The following is an 18,810-nucleotide window of genomic DNA, read 5'->3' as shown; positions in this document are numbered from 1 at the left end:
TCATAAGTTCACTTAAGCAGGTCATTTTATTTCTTTAGCCAAGTCACCATCACACATATCTTGCCCCTTCCTGCTGCTCCTCTAGTTTATCCATCCTTTACCTTTATCTGTGGTACAAGGAAAAGTATCTGTAAGCACTCAAGGCTTAGTGAGATCCTTTCCTACTCACAAAAACCAACATATCATGTAAAATCATCATATCATACATCATAGAATAAATGACGCTCATATCATCATATAATTAAAAACATATCATATCATGGCATAATTTCAATAATATCGTAACATAAAGTAAACAACATATTATGGCATAAATCTTATCATGGTATAAGTAACATCATATCATAGGATAAATCATATCATAGCATAAGTAATCATCATATCATGGTATAGATCATATCATAGCATAAGAAATCATCATATCATGGTATAGATCATATCATAGCATAAGAAATCATCATATCATGGCATATATCACATCATAGCATAAGTGAAAGCATCATGACATTTCTTTTCATAGCATCAAGGCATCATATCATAGCATAACTGTAAGCATTATTTCACATCATATCGTAAGCATGGGTGCATGTCCTTTAAAACATGGGTAATGTCATGTGCAATATGCCTTTCAAACATGATTTATGTCATGTGTGAGATGTCTTAAAACAATATCATATAGTACTTGAAAATAATCTCAACATGAAAGGGGCCCGGCTTAGTACCACATACATACATAATGCGCGTATCCTAAGTAGACCCAAGGTAGCTAGTCTTGAACCTACTAGGAACTAGACCCGTAGCTCGGCCTAGGGGCACGTAAGGAGCCCACCCTTTACTAGGCCCGTAATTCGACCTAGGGGCGCATAAGGAGCCCACCCTTTTGGTACAAGCCATTCAAAGTAAAATACATGTCATATCATATCTTTATCATTTCATAACCTATTCGTGTCATTCATAGCATATCATGTCCATGTCATTCATAGCATATCATGTTCATGTCATTCATAGCATATCAAGTTCATGTCATTCATAGCATATCATGTTCATGTCATTCATGTCATTCATAAGGTATGCATAAATGGGCACATAGCCATGCATACTTGGGCACATAGCCATCACATTTGGGCACATAGCCACTATAGGTATCATTCTCATGCATGGTTCATAAGCATACTTAAACGAGCATATATAATATATCATGGAAGGAAAAGGAAACATAATCATGCATGGATCACGAGTTAACTTCTCCTAATTCATATCATGGCAAAGGAAAGTACATAATGAGTCATAATTTGGTCTAAATCCTCAACTAACTAAGGGTGGCCGAAACATGCATAGGCTCACTTAGGTTGCATGAAATCTTACAAGCATATGAACCCAAATTCATTTCTATAACATTTATCATAAAGAACATCATGAGCATATTTGATTTAGGTTCTATGCTTCCTAGGTTTAGAAACCCACATTGGCCGAAACATACAAGGTCCAAAATTTGGTTACAAATAGCATGTAAACATGTGAACCCTAAACAATTTCCATGCATTTATCATAGGCAACCACATGAGCATATTGGGTTAAAGTTTCAAGCTTCCTAAGTCCTCAAAACATAGGTGGCCGAATGCCATCAATGTGACTCTAAGTTTTCTTTTTTTTTTTTTTTCAACCAAATACAAGCATGTGAGTACCCTATAAATTCCATAGCATATCATAGAGAAGAACATAAATATGTTAGGGCTGAATTTAGGCTTGCCTAAGCCCTACATTTCATTTTAGCCAAAAGTTCACCATGTGAAAACCTAACCCTAAGCAACATGAAATCTCAAGTGCATTATGTTATCTTCATATCCTTTCATAAGGTAAAACATAAGCAAGCTAGATTTGAGGTTGAGCCTCCCTAAGGTATTTAATCCCTTCATGGCCGAAACCCTAAGGTAAGGTCCTACTAGTTCTAAGCAACATACAAGTATAAAACATCAAGAGAACATTCATAACATATTATGGGGACTTCATACTTGATACTTCTTCTAGGATTTTTCAACCAAATACAAGCATGTGGGTACCCTATAAATTTCATAGCATATCATAAGAAAGAACATAAACATGTTAGAGTTGAATTTAAGCTTGCCTAAGCCCTACATTTCATTTTGGCCGAAAGTTCACCATGTGAAAACCTAACCCTAAGCAACATGAAATCTCAAGTGCATTATGTTATCTTCATATCCTTTCATAAGGTAAAAACATAAGCAAGCTAGATTTGAGATTGAGCCTTCCTAAGGTATTTAATCCCTTCATGGCTGAAACCCTAAGGTAAGGTCCTACTAGTTCTAAGCAACATACAAGTATAAAACATCAAGAAAATATTCATATCACATCATAGAAGAGATCGTAAGCATGTTAGTTTTTAAATTGAGCTTCCCTAGGGTTTTAAGTCTCTTCATGGCCGAACCCTAAGGTGGGGTATTACCTAACTCCAAGCCACATACAAGCATGAAATATCAAGGTCATATTCATAGCATATCATGAGGAAAGAAAACTTAAGCATGTGGGTTTTGGTTTTGAGCTTCCATAAGCCTTACAAGTGTCATGGCCGAAAGTTCCCAAAAGAAACCCTAGGTTGTTAATCCATCTAAACTCGAACAAAATCATATAACAACTTGTACCACAGGTGAGGGGATACTCACATCCTCTTGCTTGGTCTTTTCCCTAAGAGAAGATACCCTTTGTGAAGAGGAAGAAGAAAGCTTCTCCTTCTAGTGCTCCCTTTTGCTTCTCTTGCTTGTGAGAGATAGATCTTGAGGATCCCTTCTTGTGGTTTGATTTTCTTAGGGAGAAGACCTTAGTTGGATTTTCGGAAAGGGGAGAGGGGATGCTCTAGGTCACGGCAATGGTGAGGAAAGGGAAGAAAAAAATGAAATCTCTTCTTTGTTTTTCCTCTTATGCTAGGTGGGAGTAAGAAGCAAAAAGAAACTTTGCTTTCCCTTCTTCTTAATTCATCCTTTATTCTCTTAATGATGAAGAAAATGTCTTTATTCATCCCCTTAGTTCCTCTCCTCTCATTCCCTCTTGTATCTCCACGAAAATGGAAAAAGAGTGAGGAAGGAAAAGACAACTTGTCTTGCTTCTTAATCAAGAGAAGGAGGGAGAAAACTACTTGATGTTTTCTTGCTTCCTTCTCTTAATCATACTTTTTATCTTTATCTATAATTTCCATTCTCTATTCAACAATAACTTATGATGGTCTAGTGGTAATTCCATAATCCTTAGCTTAAGAAGGTTCAAGGTTCAATCCTTGACCAATTCCTTTTTCTTTTATATATTTTTAGTTCTATCTTATCTTCTTTTATTCTAAGAGAAGATCTCCACATACTTAGCTTAAGAAATTCGTGGGTGTTACAACACATGTAGGAAGTTGAATTCAATACCAACACTATCCCACGACGGTCATGTCGGAGTGCTATCTCTATTAGTATCAAATGCAACCAAGTGGAAGTGGTTATCTAGGAAGTCTGGTTAAAGGGATACCCTTGTCACTAGGGTCCCCTGGTCATACATTCACTAAGGTACACAAGATACTTGATAACATAGATCTAGAAATAATCCATTAAGCCTAATCCAATCCTTTCTTGTAGATAATTATCCTCTCTTTCAAGCGTGATACACAAGATGTCCGGTAAAAGGGTTACCCTTGTCACTAGGGTCCCCCCAGTGGTCATATGATCTAGAGCATCCCCTTTACGGGGTGAACAAGTTAATACCATAATTCAATCAAACATGAGATCTAAGCACAAGTCACCATATACACTTAAGATCAAATGAGCACAAGGTATAAACATGTCATATGGATAGGAAATTAGCAAATCCTAGAGAATACATCAATCACACATCACAACTACTCCCTTAATCTTAAAATAAAGTGATCTACTCCAGGACAAGAGGAGATGAATCCAAAGACATTGACATTGAAAGCTTAAAACTCAATCTAAAGAAAAGAGGGAGAAAAACTTATCCAAGATGAAGAGTGGTCTTCGGATCCAATCCTATGTTTCCGAAGTAAGAGGAGATAGTGAATATGACTTCGGATCTTTGATTGGGGCATGAAAAGAGTGTAGATCTAGACAAGATGGATCTCCCAAGAGGGAGAACCTATTGAATCGTGTGAGAGGGGGTGAATCACGAGTTTTTTAAACCAGAGTAATTTTTTAAAACCTTGAAATAAAATCCAAGGCTAGGCGAGGAATACGGCTGAAGATCTTGAGGTCATTAGCTTGCAAAGAAAAGGTATAACTAGTAATTTTCTTCAGCATCATGCTAGTTATTTTTTCATTGTTAGAATTCCAAACACAAGAGGCATTAGATCTAGTTTTTTCGAATTAGTAATTCGTATTTGTGCTTTTCTTTGTTTTTCGAATTTGTAATTCGATTGTTCCTTTTGGTTAAACCTAGAGTTATATAAGGAAATTAAATATTAGCTTTCCTTAAAAGGCTTTGTCTAGGCGGTGGTGGATGCTCCCATACCCAAGAAGGCCATGTGCCTCGCCATGCAGTCCTGGAAGCTAATTTTAGAAATTAATATTTAATTGAATTTATAACATAGGTGGATTTAGATCAATAGTGTTAAGTTCCGCTTGTGATCCAAATCAAAACCATTAAGAACAAATAAGTTAAATTTGGAATCAATGATGTTAAGTTCCATTTGCGATTCCTAATTTAACTTCTAAAGAACACAATAGGTTGTTTAGAAAGGTTCGACACCTGTATAAAATTTTTGTACAGTGGAACCAGTACGATCTTCCTAGGATCAACCAATAATTGGTATCAGAGCTAGGGTTTGCCTCTGTGTGTTTTGCTTTTTAAATTAATTATGCACATGTCATACATAATTTAGGTAGGATAATAGTAGGATGTGCTAACTTTATGGTTGCAGGCTCCAACTATTATGACATTTAGATATTGTGTGTGATTGAACCCTTGAACATGTCAAGGGCATTATTTTGTTTGCATGATTATATGTATCAAATACAGTAGGAGCTGTATTATTTTTAGAATTTTATTTTTGTTCGATCTAGAATACATGTACATTCCTTTATGGAATATAGGATCGATATATGTAAAATTCTATATTTGTCGCGGATCGTATCTTTGTGAGGCGTGGTGCTTTTGGAGGACCAGAGACGCAGTGGATTAAGAAGCAAGATAGATGCGACAACTCGACCCGATGGCGGTGGCTAAAGATGGCAGCAGCTAGGGTGGAAGCATACTGAAGACAGTGATGGAAAAAGCCATAATAGTTGGAAAATTAATTTTCAAATTTATTGCTTTTATTTACTGTGATATTTATGTGCATGTGATGTATGCTAGCATAGGTTAAAATCCTCATTTAAAAAAAACTAAGTGGGAGAGGGATTTTAATAAATTCCACGGTCTCCATTATTGGTTTGTAAGTGATGCAACAAGCTTGCGTGTTGGCTCTGAGTGTCTCCCTCCACAACAGATGGGTTTGTTGCGAATCACTAGATCAAACTTCCTTTATGGATGGTTATAGGAAATTATTTAGGTGCGTGTGATCTTCTCCAACTGAGGGGCACAATCCTATTTAATGGACTAAGTATCAAGTAAAGGTATACACTTAGAAGCATTCAATACTATCCTCCCCAATGGAGTCACTGCTATTGTTTTATGTGACCAAAGGAAAATCAACTATTAATTTTATTTGTCATAAAGTTAGGATGACAAGATAATAAAATTAATGGGTCTCACCCTCCTCTTACAAATGTTGAATTTGTATACGTCCACACTAACGTGGCATGCAATATTCGCGGTGTTTCGAGGTGTTGGTAAATTTGAAATAGTATTGTTTGAGGAATCAATATTATTCTAAATTTAGAGTCCTGACCAAAATTTATTTTGTAATTCTTAGATGACTTTCAACCCACTGGGGCCATTATACTGAAAGAGAATATACTTATTGGTCCCAACTATATAGATTGAAAAAGAAACCTAGATATTGTCTTAACTGTTGAAAGTTATAAGTTTGTACTGTCAGAGGTATGCCCAGATACACCTAATGGTGACTCTACCCCAGAGGAGATTGAGTATCATAAGAAATGGGTAAAAGCAGATGAGATGGCGCGGTGTTATATTTTGGCTTCAATGACAAATGTATTGCAACATCAGCATCAAGATTTACCAACTACTTATGATATAATGAACAATCTCAAAGAACTCTTTGGGCACCAGAGTCGGACTGCTGGGCAAGAGGCAATGAGGAAATTAATGACAGTCACCATGTCTGAGGGGACACCCGTAAGGGATCATATCCTCAAAACGATGGCTTATCTGAATGAAATACATGTCCTTGGAGGAGAAATCGATGGGGAAACCCAGGTCGATATAATTCTCCAAACGCTACCCAGAAGTTTTGAGCAGTTCCGCTTGAACTATAACATGAACAAAAGAGAGTATACGTTGGCGGAACTTTTGATAGAACTACAGGCAGCAGAAGGAATATTTAGTCACAGTTCTCAAATTCACTATACTGAAAATGGTTCTACTTGTAAGTCGAAAGGCAAGAAGAAGAAGAAACAGGTCTTTTCAGTAAAGAAGGTGAATAAACCTCAGGGTACAGGACAAAAGGCTGGAATGAAGAAGCCGAAGGGCAAGTGCTTCATCTGTAAGCAGTCAGGACATTGGAAGGCGGGCTGTCCTCGTAGGAATTAGAATAATAAAGGTATATCTCATGCTCTAGTAGTTGAAACATATTTAGTGGTGTTATCTACCAGCACCTCATGTGTAGATACGGGAGCCACTGATCATGTCTACAATTCTTTGCAGAGGTTCCAGGAAACCCGACGACTATTTAAAGGAGAGATAACCGTCTACATGGGCAATGCTACTAAGGTGGCGACTGTTACAGTGGGAGACGTCTACTTATCTTTTGATAGGAATAAAAGTTTGATTTTAAGAAATTGTCTTTATGTACCCAGTTTTAGAAAGAATTTAATTTCAGTTTCTAAACTGTATTTGGATGGATATTCTGTTATTTTTAGTAACAATGTGGTTATAAAGAGAAATAAGGTTATTATCTGTTCTGGTGCATTGGTTGGTAATTTATATACTTTAAATCCAATTTCTCCCATAATGCAATATATGGAAATTAATAACACATCTTCTAACTCTAATAAGAGAAAAGAACCTTCGGAAATGAACCAAACATATCTTTAGCATCTAAGGCTTGGTCATATTAACTTAAGTAGGATTCAAAGGCTTGTAGCCGATGGACTCTTGGGTTCATTAGAGTTGGAAAACTTTCCAACATGTGAATCCTACTTGGAAGGTAAAATGACCAAGAGACCTTTGACGGCCAAGGGGTATAGAGCCAAAGATGTGTTAGAATTGGTTCATTCTTATTTGTGTGGTCCTATGTCTATCCAAGCAAGAGGTGGTTATGAATATTTCATCTTCTTTATAGACGATTATTCAAGATATGGATACATTTACTTGATGCGCCGCAAGTCTGAATGCTTTGATAAGTTCAAAGAATATAGGACTGATTTGGAGAAACGTCTTGGTAAAAGTTGTAACGACCACCCTTCTTACTACTACTACTCTCTAAGGATGACCGTTACTTAACTACTAACTCTACTTAACCGGTATGATTAAAAATCACATGGAAACCCTACTGAAAAATTTCGGCAGAGTCTCCCCTGTACCGGTGACCATTCAACAATACATGCAATATATACTCAGCCACAAGCGGCTGGAACACATATTAATCAACCACGCAGTATAATAAATCCAAAATAAAGAAAACAATACCACAACTTATCACACCATATCACAATTCATCTACTATGTCCTAATCACATCAAAATATCATGTACTATCTCAAATACTTCTAACATAGCAAAAGACAATAGAAACTAGAATAAAACTTCTTTCCTAGTCCCAAGGCTTCCATAGTCCTGGCATCACACATCCTTCGAACACCTCCTTGTCGCCTTCCTTTTTATATCTTTTCCTTTCCTGTATCTGCAGTAAGAGGAAATCCAAACTATAAGCAAAATTTGCTTAGTAAGCGCTATCTAACTCACAAAATCATGAATGTGCATGTATACGAAAAGAACTAGAAACTATATGCTCTAAAAAGAAATAAAGCATAAACATAACTGCTCATGTCAAACTAATAGCAAAGAAAAATTAAAGAATCTACTCATGTAATTCTAGTAGCTAATCATGCTGCTCATCTAATAGGTAAACATGAAAAACTACTCATCTACTAGATAAACATGGTAGAATAAAGAACTAAACTTACTGATTTTTAGAACTATATGAAACTTATTTCATTTGTTCTAAACTTAATCTTTGATACTTTATGTTTATGTAAAACTCGTTTTACTTGTTCAAAAACTTATACTTATAATACTTCAAAATAATAATCAACTTCTTCTTGGGCCCAGGCGTAGTACCATCTTATGCGCGTTCCCTAATAGGTTGGGGTAGCGAGCCACCAATCCTAAAAGAGTAGATCTCGGTCTACCAGGGCCAAGACCTCGGAATTGGACACTTGGATTTGTTTAACGACAACCTCGGAAGTCGGGTACTAGCCTCTTCTTAAAAGTAAAATACTTATAATCTTAATTACTTCTTCTTTAAATGCCTTGGCATTTTAATAGGCACTTTGTGTGCCAAAAATCCCTAAAGTCTTGACTTTGGGATCTACTTAAGGCCTCGGCCTTTTCTTTCTTTTCTTTATCTTTCTTATACTTTTCTTATAAAAGAATGCTTCTTACAAAACTGAAATGTTTAAACAAATTCTAACACCGCAATGCTTAAACAAAATCTGCATACAAGTTTAAACAGAATCTGCATATTAAGCTTAACTAAAATCTGCATATTAAGCTTATCAAAAATCTGCATACTAAGCTTATCTAAAATCTGCCTACTAACTCAATCAATTTAAGCTTACTGGAAAACTAAAACAATACTAACATAAAACTTATTCACAGCTATACTTTTATAAGAAAATCGTAACCTTTAAGCCTGTTACAACTTGGTCAAAACTGGATTGCTAAGATACCGACTATTCTTATTCCTTTCCTACTGAATTAGAATTAACTTTAGAAGGAAGAACCACATGACTTTATATCTGCTACTAAGAGAGCTAAAAGTGAGGTTGATGATTCTATTAAATCTGTTCCAAACTAAATCAAAGAAAAGTTTAAGCATGGCATCTATAGCACATGGTATTATTAACCCAAGCAGAGCATGAAACAAACTAAATTATTATTACCTAATTCTGTTAACTACACCCAAAACCTTTATAAAGCATGGCTACAAACCAGAACCAAACTACATGCTAAAGAAAAGATAAATCTATAATGAATTAATCATGCTCATAAGTTCTAAATAGGAAAGGTCTAATAGGCACAAAACAACCTTACTGCATACCCATTTAGACGTATATTTCAATCCATGGCAGCAAGAAGGAAAAAAACAAATACTAAGGTGTTACATGCATATAGGTCAACACTGTTAATAGCAGTGATCCATGAAAACAACACACATGCTCAAAATTCAACTCAACTCTTGCTTCACGGCTAGCAACAATCCAAAACCGAACAAAGCATTAGAACATGTTATAAGAAGGAATTAAAACACAACCCTACATGCTTAATCTAATTACTTCCTTCCTTTGAAACTCACGGCAGCAAACCCTTATCAATGACTTACATGACAACTAAATAAAAAGGAACCCAAATTGCAACTACTCAGCAATACGTGATCCGAAACACAAGGAAAATGATTTACTACCACAACTAATCCTCATGTCCAGTGCTACGGCAATGAAACAAAAAGGAAAACAATGCAAAGCTTCGGAAACGAGAAGAGGAACAAGGAATAAACCTCGAAGCTATCTTACTGCAGGTGAGTAGCAACTTACCTTGGGTTTCTTGGACTTACAATCGAGAAGGAGGCTTCTAGGGCTTTCGGCGAGCTCGAAATCCCGACTCTTCTTCGTGCTCCTGACACCTCCTCGTCGAGAAGAGCTTAAGGAGACGGAGGAACCCCTCGGAGAACCTTGGCCGACCGTCGGATCGAAGCCCTAGCTTTCCTTGCCTTCCGCCCGAGCACGGCCGTCGCGCGCAGAAGAGGGACGCGAGGAGAGAAGAGGAGAAGGAATTAGGTCACGGGATAACATCGACTTATCCCTCTTTATAATACCTAGGTATTCTATTATGGCTTAAGATTATTTCGCTCCTTACCTTTTCATGAAATACTCGTGGAACCGTTGGTTGGTTGCGTTTCCGCCGAACCCCAGGTCATGGGTTCAAATCCTCAGCTGAGCCTTTTTCTTTCTCTTTTATTTTAAATGTTCCTAACTACCGCATAAATATAATTCGTACCTTATATGGTTAGTAATAGCCGCTTGCCCACTTGGTTAGCTGGGTTTTGATCGGGTCAAGGGTCGCTGGTTCGAACCTCGGCTTGGACATCTTTTTGTCAAAACTTCCTTCGTTTAGTAAAAATACCAAACGACTTCCAAAAATTACATAAAAATACTCTAAAAATTTCTAAAAATCTCTAGAATTTTTCTAAAGTATTTCTAAATATTTTTAAGAACTTTTAGAACTCCTAATGAGGAAAATTGGGTCGTTACAAAAGTATCAAGACACCACTGTCTGATTGTGGTGGCGAATACCTCTTTGGAGAGTTTAGGAATTACTTATCAGAAGTCGGGATTCAATCCCAATTGTTTGCACCTGGTACACCCCAACAGAATGGTGTGGCAGAACGAAGGAATAGGACTCTTATGGAAATGCTTAGATCGATGATGAGTTATTCAGAATTACCAAATTCGTTTTGGGGATATGCTCTGGAAACAACAGTGTACATTCTGAATATGGTACATTCTAAAACAGTTCCTTCTACTCCCATGGAATTATGGAATGGGCATAAGCCTAGTCTGAATCATATCCGGATATGGGGTAGTCTAGCACATGTGCTGAAGGGAGATACTGACAAGTTGGAATCACGTACAGAAGTTTGTCTATTTGTGGGATATCCTAAGGTAACGAAAGGTGGTTTATTTTATAATCCTAAAAATCAGAAGATCATTGTTAGCACCAATGCTCAATTTTTAGAAGAAGATTATGTAATGAACCATAAGCCCATGAGTGAAATATTTCTAGAAGAAATAAGAGAGGACATGTCTACTTTAGTACCAACAGTACAAGATGAAGTACCACAAGAAACTGCAACACGTATCACACATGATACACAACCAGAGACAGTGCCTCGTCGTAGTGGGAGAGTTGTAAGACAACCTGAGAGATTCATGTTTTTGGGAGAGTCTTCGGACTTGATCCCGGGTAAACATGAACCTGATCCCCGAACATATGACGAAGCACTCTAAGATTTAGATGCAGTATCTTGGCAAAAGGCAATGAATTCTGAAATAGAGTCTATGCATTCTAATAAGGTCTGGGAGCTTGTAGAACCACCAGATGGTGTAAAAGCCATTGGATTCAAATGGATCTACAAAAGGGAAAGAGGGACAGATGGGAAGGTAGAAATCTTCAAAGCAAGGCTTGTTGCGAAAGGGTATACTCAGAAAGATAGAATCGATTATGAGGAGACTTTTTCGCCGGTAGATGCTAAAGTCTATCCGGATACTCTTATCCATTGTTGCTCATATGGATTATGAGATTTGGCAAATGGATGTTAAGACAACATTCCTTAATGGAAGTCTTGAAGAAAACATCCATATGAAACAACCAGAAGGGTTCATTGAAAAAGGAAAAAAGCATCTAGTGTGTAAGCTCAATCGGTCCATTTATGGACTGAAGCAAGCTTCAAGATCTTGGAACATCCGGTTTAATGAAGTAATCTAGTCATATGGATTTATTCAGTGTCTGGATGAGTCTTGTGTATACAAGAAGTGTAACGAAAACGTGGTGGTATTTTTTGTACTATACGTAGATGATATTTTGTTAATTGGCAACAATGTCAAGATATTATCGGACGTAAGGGTATGGTTGTCCAAACAATTTGATGTGAAAGACTTAGGAGAATGTGCACACATTCTTGGGATCAAAATTATAAGAGATCGCAAGAAAAGAATGTTATGCTTATCTCAAGCTTCATATATAGATACAATCCTTGCTCGTTTTAGCATGCAGAACTCCAAGAAAGGTTTCTTACCTTTTAGGCATGGAGTAGCATTATCTAAAGAGATGTCTCCGAAGACATCAAAGGAGATAGAGGATATGAAGGCAGTTTCTTATGCTTCAACTGTAGGAAGCCTTATGTATGCAATGCTGTGTACGAGACCTGATATCTGTTTTGCCGTAGGCATGGTTAGTAGATATCAGAGTAACCCTGGACAAGGACATTGGACTGTTGTAAAGCATATATTAAAGTACCTTAGAAGGACTAGAGATTATATGCTAGTTTACCAAGCAGACGATTTGCTCCCTGTGGGTTACACGGATTCGGATTTCCAATCAGATAGGGACAACAGTAAGTCTACGTCAGGCAATGTGTTTACTTTAGGAGGTGGAGCCATTGCATGGAGGAGTGTTAAGCAAAAATGTGTTTCAGACTCAACCATGGAGGCTGAGTATGTGATATTCTCTGAGGCAGCCAAAGAAGTAGTATGGCTCAGGAACTTTCTAATGGACTTAGATGTGATTCCTGGTTTGCCCAAAACCATCATAATTTATTGTGATAATAGCGGTGCAGTTGCAAACTCGAAGGAACCACGAGCCCATAAGGCGAGTAAACATATAGAGAGCAAGTACCACCTGATACGAGACATTGTCAAGCGAGGAGAAGTTGTCGTCGCCAAGATTGCATCAGCATATAACCTGACAGATCCTTTCACTAAGGCCCTTCCGGCGAAATCTTTTGATCGGCATGTGGAAGGGATGGGAGTCAGATGTATGGCAGCAGATATGACAGCTTAGTCTTTTAGTATAAGTATGAAATTGTTAGAGTGTATACTAAAAGCCTAGCTTTTGTAAACATTTATTTTTGAAATAAAAGAATCACATTGGTCAAATGTCTATATTTATTTGTTAAATATAGTTGTTCAAATAATTTATAAAGTAGATAACATGGTGTGTGGTGTCACACACAGAAGATCATGTTATCAACTTTTTATAAATTATAAATAGTTACTCACAATTAAGATGGAAAGGAACAAACCATTGATATAGTCGGAGTGTAATTAGGTATTAGTTTATCTTGACTAATAAATTACACTAGTACACTCTAAGTGTATTGAGTAGGACCATTTTAGGTAAGTTCTTTTTATACTAACTTAATAAAAGAACTAGACCTTAGTTATTATGGAAGTGTGTACTCTTAATCCTAATATAATAACAAGCATATATATTTAGTATCTATTTCTTTAACTTATCAAAGGGTGAGATTTAGCTTGATAAATCAATAGGCCCGATAAGTTCGGAAATGATATTACTTATAGTGTGTGTTGTTGATTATAGAAGGAAACTCTGTCCTAGTGATCTAGGTTGAGAATGTCCCCAAGAGGAGCTCATAAGGATTGCCATGTTAAACCCTGCAGGTGGACTTTGTCCGACATGACAATGAAGTTGAGTGGTACTACTCTTGGAGCTAGATATTAATTAAGTGAGTTGTCAGTAACTCGCTTAATTAGTGGACATTTGTTATCTTAAACACATGGAGACTAACACACTCATGGTAAGAAGGAGCCCATAATGTAATTTGGGATTGGTGTGGTAGTGCAACAATAACTCTCTAGTGGAATGAGTTATTGTTGATGAACTTGAGTTGTGTGTTCGGGGCGAACACGGGATACTCAAGCTCATCGGAAGGCCAAAACCAATTTCTCCTCTAGGTCCCTATCGTAGTCTCATTAGTGCCTTATAAACCACTCATTAAAAGCCCTTCTTGGTGTCCAAGAAAGGAGGCCGACCTATTGCTTGGTGACCAAGCAATGGCCGACCACCATCTCCTTAAGAGGGCCGACCCTCTTGCTTGGTGACCAAGCAAGTAGGGGCTGACCATAATAAATTCAAATAGGAGGGGTGTTTTGAATTTTTAAAATCTTCTCTTTGTAGAAAACTATAAGTTCTAAAAGAGAGATTTTAATTTTAAAAACTCTCCTTATTTGAATTAGGCCACATAGTTTAATAGAGAGTTTTAAAAGTTTTAAAACTTTCCTTTTTTAACCATCCTCATGATTTTAGAAAAAAAGGAAGAGAAGTTTTAAAAATTAAGGAGGAGAAGCTCTTTTGGGTGGTGTTCATCTTGGAGGATCGTCGCCCACACGACGTCCAAGGTGAGGCGAGGAATACAGCAGAAGATCTCATTTTTTTGAATTAGTAATTCGTGTTTGTGTTTTTCTTTGTTTTTCGAATCTGTGATTCGATTGTTCTTTTCAGTTAAACCTAGAGTTATATAAGGAAATTAAATATTAACTTTCCTTAAAAGGCTTTGTCTAGGCGGTGGTGGATGCTCCCATACCCAAGAAGGCCATGTGCCTCGCCATGCAGTCCTGGAAGCCAATTTTAGAAATTAATATTTAATTAAATTTATAACATAGGTGGATTTGAATCAATTGTGTTATGTTCCGCTTGCGATCGAAATCTAAACAATTAAGAACAGATAAGTTAAATTTGGAATCAATGATGTTAAGTTCCGTCTGCGATTCCTAATTTAACTTCTAAAGAACACAATAGGTTGTTTAGGAAAGGTTCGACACTTATATAAAATTTTTGTACAGTGGAACCGGTACGATCTTCCTAGGACCAATCAACAGAAGACACCTCTAATGTATGAAAACTGATCCCAAATAGCTCTCTTATTATTTGTGACAAAGTCTAATTTTATCCATTGGAAGGCGCCTTCTATAGCATCGAAGGCGCCTTCCATGAATAGTGTGAAGAGGACTTCTAATGCTTGAAGGCGCCTTGGATACTATTCACCTAAGACCTTTTTTTTTTCCTTTTGCTCTACAAGTTAGGGTAGTCCAATACGATAATATTTAGCCTACAAAATAAGTTTTAGTACAATCATAATAAGGAATATTAATTAGTTATATCCTTTCAGGATCAGGAACTAGTCGAGGTCTTAGTTTAGGGATCCAAAATGAACCTAAACTGGACTGACACCAACTGTCTCCTCAATCGGGACACACCCTTACTTAATCACTCTCCTCTAGTGACTCACCTTCACTTACCAATTTGCAATCTATCGACCAACCTCTTGACCCACCAGGTTTTCATGCCATTTGTCAAGTCCACATACCCAACTTGACTTCGACCAACTGTAAAATCCCCGCGGACTTCGTTGGACTTCCTGCCAGATATCAGGTCAACCCTTTGACCTCTCTGTGCTTCGTACCAACTATCGGGTCCTCAGACCTAGTTTGGTTTTATCCTGGTGTCAGGTACTCTAAACACTTCAATTTCTGTACGCTCAATAAATGTATTAGATCATAATAACATTCTAACTTTAATCCTCTTATTATTCATCAAAATCTGAGTTAGATCATTGTGTAAATTATACCAACAGAACCTCCTCCCCTTTGAAAAGGGGAGAAACTCCCCTTTTATAGAGCAAGACATGACCCAAGGCACAACCTGTGTCACGATCATGCCTTTTGGAATGACTAGGGCTTGATGCAACTCTGCTGGAGTGGCTTGGCCTGAGTATGTAGCCATTCGGGTGGAATGGCATGACTACACCTTGACTTGTCTTTGGATGTTTGGCATAGCCTGACCTGTTAGAGTGTATACTAAAAGCCTAGCTTTTGTAAACATTTATTTTTGAAGTAAAAGAATCACATTGGTCAAATATCTATATTTATTTGTTGAATATAGTTGTTCAATTAATTTATAAAGTAGATAACATGGTGTGTGGTGTCACACACAGAAGATCATGTTATTAGTTCTTTATAAATTATAAACAGTTGCTCACAACTAAGATAGAAAGGAACAAACCATTGGTATAGTCGTAGTGTAATTAGGTATTAGTTTATCTTGACTAATAAATTACACTAGTACACTCTAAGTGTATTGAGTAGGACCATTTTAGGTAAGTTCTTTTTATACTGACTTAATAAAAGAACTAGACCTTAGTTATTATGGAGGTGTGTACTCTTAATCCTAATATAATAACAAGTATCTATTTCTTTAACTTATCAAAAGGTGAGATTTAGGTTGATAAATCAATAGGCCCGATAAGTTGGGAAATAATATTACTTATGGTGTGTGTTGTTGATTATAGAAGGAAACTATGTCATAGTAATCTAGGTTGAGAATGTTCCCAGGAGGAGCTCATAAGGATTATCATGTTAAACCCTGCAGGTGGACTTAGTCCAACATGACAATGAGGTTGAGTGGTACTACTCTTGGACTTAGATATTAATTAAGTGAGTTATCAGTAATTTACTTAATTAGTGGACATTCGTTATCTTAAACACAGGGAGACTAACACACTCATGATAAGAAGGAGCCCATAAATGTAATTTGGGATTGGTGTGGTAGTGCAACAATAACTCTCTAGTGGAATGAGTTATTGTTGATGAACTTGAGTTGTGTGTTCGGGGCGAACACGGGATACTCAAGCTCATCGGAAGGCCAAAACTAATTTCTCCTCTAGGTCCCTGTCGTAGCCTCATTAGTGCCTCAAGTCCATCCAAATAAAAACCCTTTTTGGTGTCCAAGAAGGAGATCGGCCCATTGCTTGGTGACCAAGCAATGGCCGACCATTATCTCCTTAAGAGGGCTGACCCTCATGCTTGGTGATCAAGCAAGTAGGGGCCGACCATAATAAATTCAAATAGGAGGGGTGTTTTGAATTTTTAAAATCTTCTCTTTGTAGAAAACTATAAGTTTTAAAAGAGAGATTTTAATTTTAAAAACTTTCCTTATTTGAATTAGGCCACATGATTTAATAGAGAGTTTTAAAAGTTTTAAAACTTTCCTTTTTAACCATCCTCATGGTTTTAGAAAAAAAAAGGAAGAGAAGTTTTAAAATTAAAATTTCCTATTTTTTTTAACCATGTTAAAAAAGGGAATTTTTAGAAGAGAAGTTTTAAATTTTAAAACATGGTTTTAATTTTTAAAAAACTTTCCTTTTTAACATCCACTTTAGGAAAGAGAGCTTGTAAAATTTTATAAGAGGATTTTTTTCTTGTAAAATTTTATAAAAAAAATTATTATTCCTTCCTATAAGTGGCCGGCCACCCTTGCTTGGTGGCCAAGCAAGGGGCCGACAAAATCATCATCCAATCAATCCATGATTTGGTGATTGATTCAATCAAGAGGAAAGAAAAGGAAAAATAAAAAGGGAAAAAGAAAAACAAGAGGAAGATTTTATTTTTTATAAAAACTCTTCCCTTATTTGCCTTGGGCAAGTAATATAAAAGAAGGGGTGAGGAGGCCTCATGAGACAACAATTCTTATTCTCTTGCTTGGTGATCCTCAAGTGGCTGACCCCTCTCTCCCTCTCTTTTCCCTTTGCTCTCTTTTGCTCCTTGGTGGTGTTGGTGGCCGAATTCTAGAGGAGGAGGAAGAAGTCTTTGGGTGGTGTTCATCTTGGAGGATTGTCGCCCACACGACGTCCAAGGCAAGGCGAGGAATACGACAAAAGATCTTGAGGTCATTAGCTTGCAAAGAAAAGGTATAACTAGTAATTTTCTTTCGCATCATGCTAGTTATTTTTCTTTGTTAGAATTCCAAACACAAGAGGCATTAGATTCTAGTTTTTCGAATTTGCTATTCAAATTTGTGTTTTTGTTTTTTCGAATTTGTGATTCGATTGTTCTTTTTGGTTAAACCTAGAGTTATATAAGGAAATTAAATATTAACTTTCCTTAAAAGGCTTTGTCTAGGAAGTGGTGGTTGCTCCCATATCCAAGAAGGCCTTGTGCCTCGCCTTTTTTTAACCTGGAAGCCAATTTTGGAAATTAATATTTAATTGAATTTATAACGTATGTAGATTTGGATCAATAGTGTTAAGTTCCGCTTGCGATCCAAGTCTAATCCATTAAGAACAGATAAGTTGAATTTGGAATTAATAATGTTAAGTTCCGTTTGCGATTCCTAATTTAACTTCTAAAGAACACAATAGGTTATTTAGAAAAGGTTTGACACTTGTACAAAATTTTTGTACAGTGGAATCGGTATGATCTTCCTAGGACTAACCAACAATTGGTATCAGAGCTAGGGTTTGCCTCTGTGTGTTTTGGTTTTCAAATTAATTATGCACATGTCATACATAATTTAGGCAAGATAATAGTAGGATATGCTAACTTTGTGGTTGTAGGCTCCAACTATTATGACATATATATATTGTGTGTGATTGGGCCCTTGGACATGTTAAGGGCATTATTTTGTGTGCATGATTGTATGTATCAAATATAGCAGGAGCTGTGTTATTTTTAGATTTTTATTTTTGTTTGATCTAGAATACATGTACATTCCTTTATGGAATATAGGATCGATATATGTAAAATTCTATATTTGTCGCGGATCATATCTTTGCGTGGCGTGGTGCTATTGGAGGACCAGAGACGCAGCGGAATAAGAAGCAAGATAGATGCGATAACTCGACCCGATGGCGGTGGCTAAAGATGGCAGTAGCTAGGGTTGGAGCACACGGAGAACAGTGATGAAAATGTCATAATAGTTGGAAAATTAATTTCCAAATTTATTGCCTTTATTTACTGTGTGTGTGCGCATGTGTTATATGCTAGCATAGGTTAAAATTCCTCACCTTAAATAACTAAGTGGGAGAGGATTTTTTAAATAAATTCCACGG

The sequence above is a fragment of the Zingiber officinale genome, chromosome 7A (assembly GCF_018446385.1).
Source record: "Zingiber officinale cultivar Zhangliang chromosome 7A, Zo_v1.1, whole genome shotgun sequence".
Classification (NCBI taxonomy): domain Eukaryota; kingdom Viridiplantae; phylum Streptophyta; class Magnoliopsida; order Zingiberales; family Zingiberaceae; genus Zingiber; species Zingiber officinale.
This window is presented reverse-complemented; position numbering follows the sequence as displayed.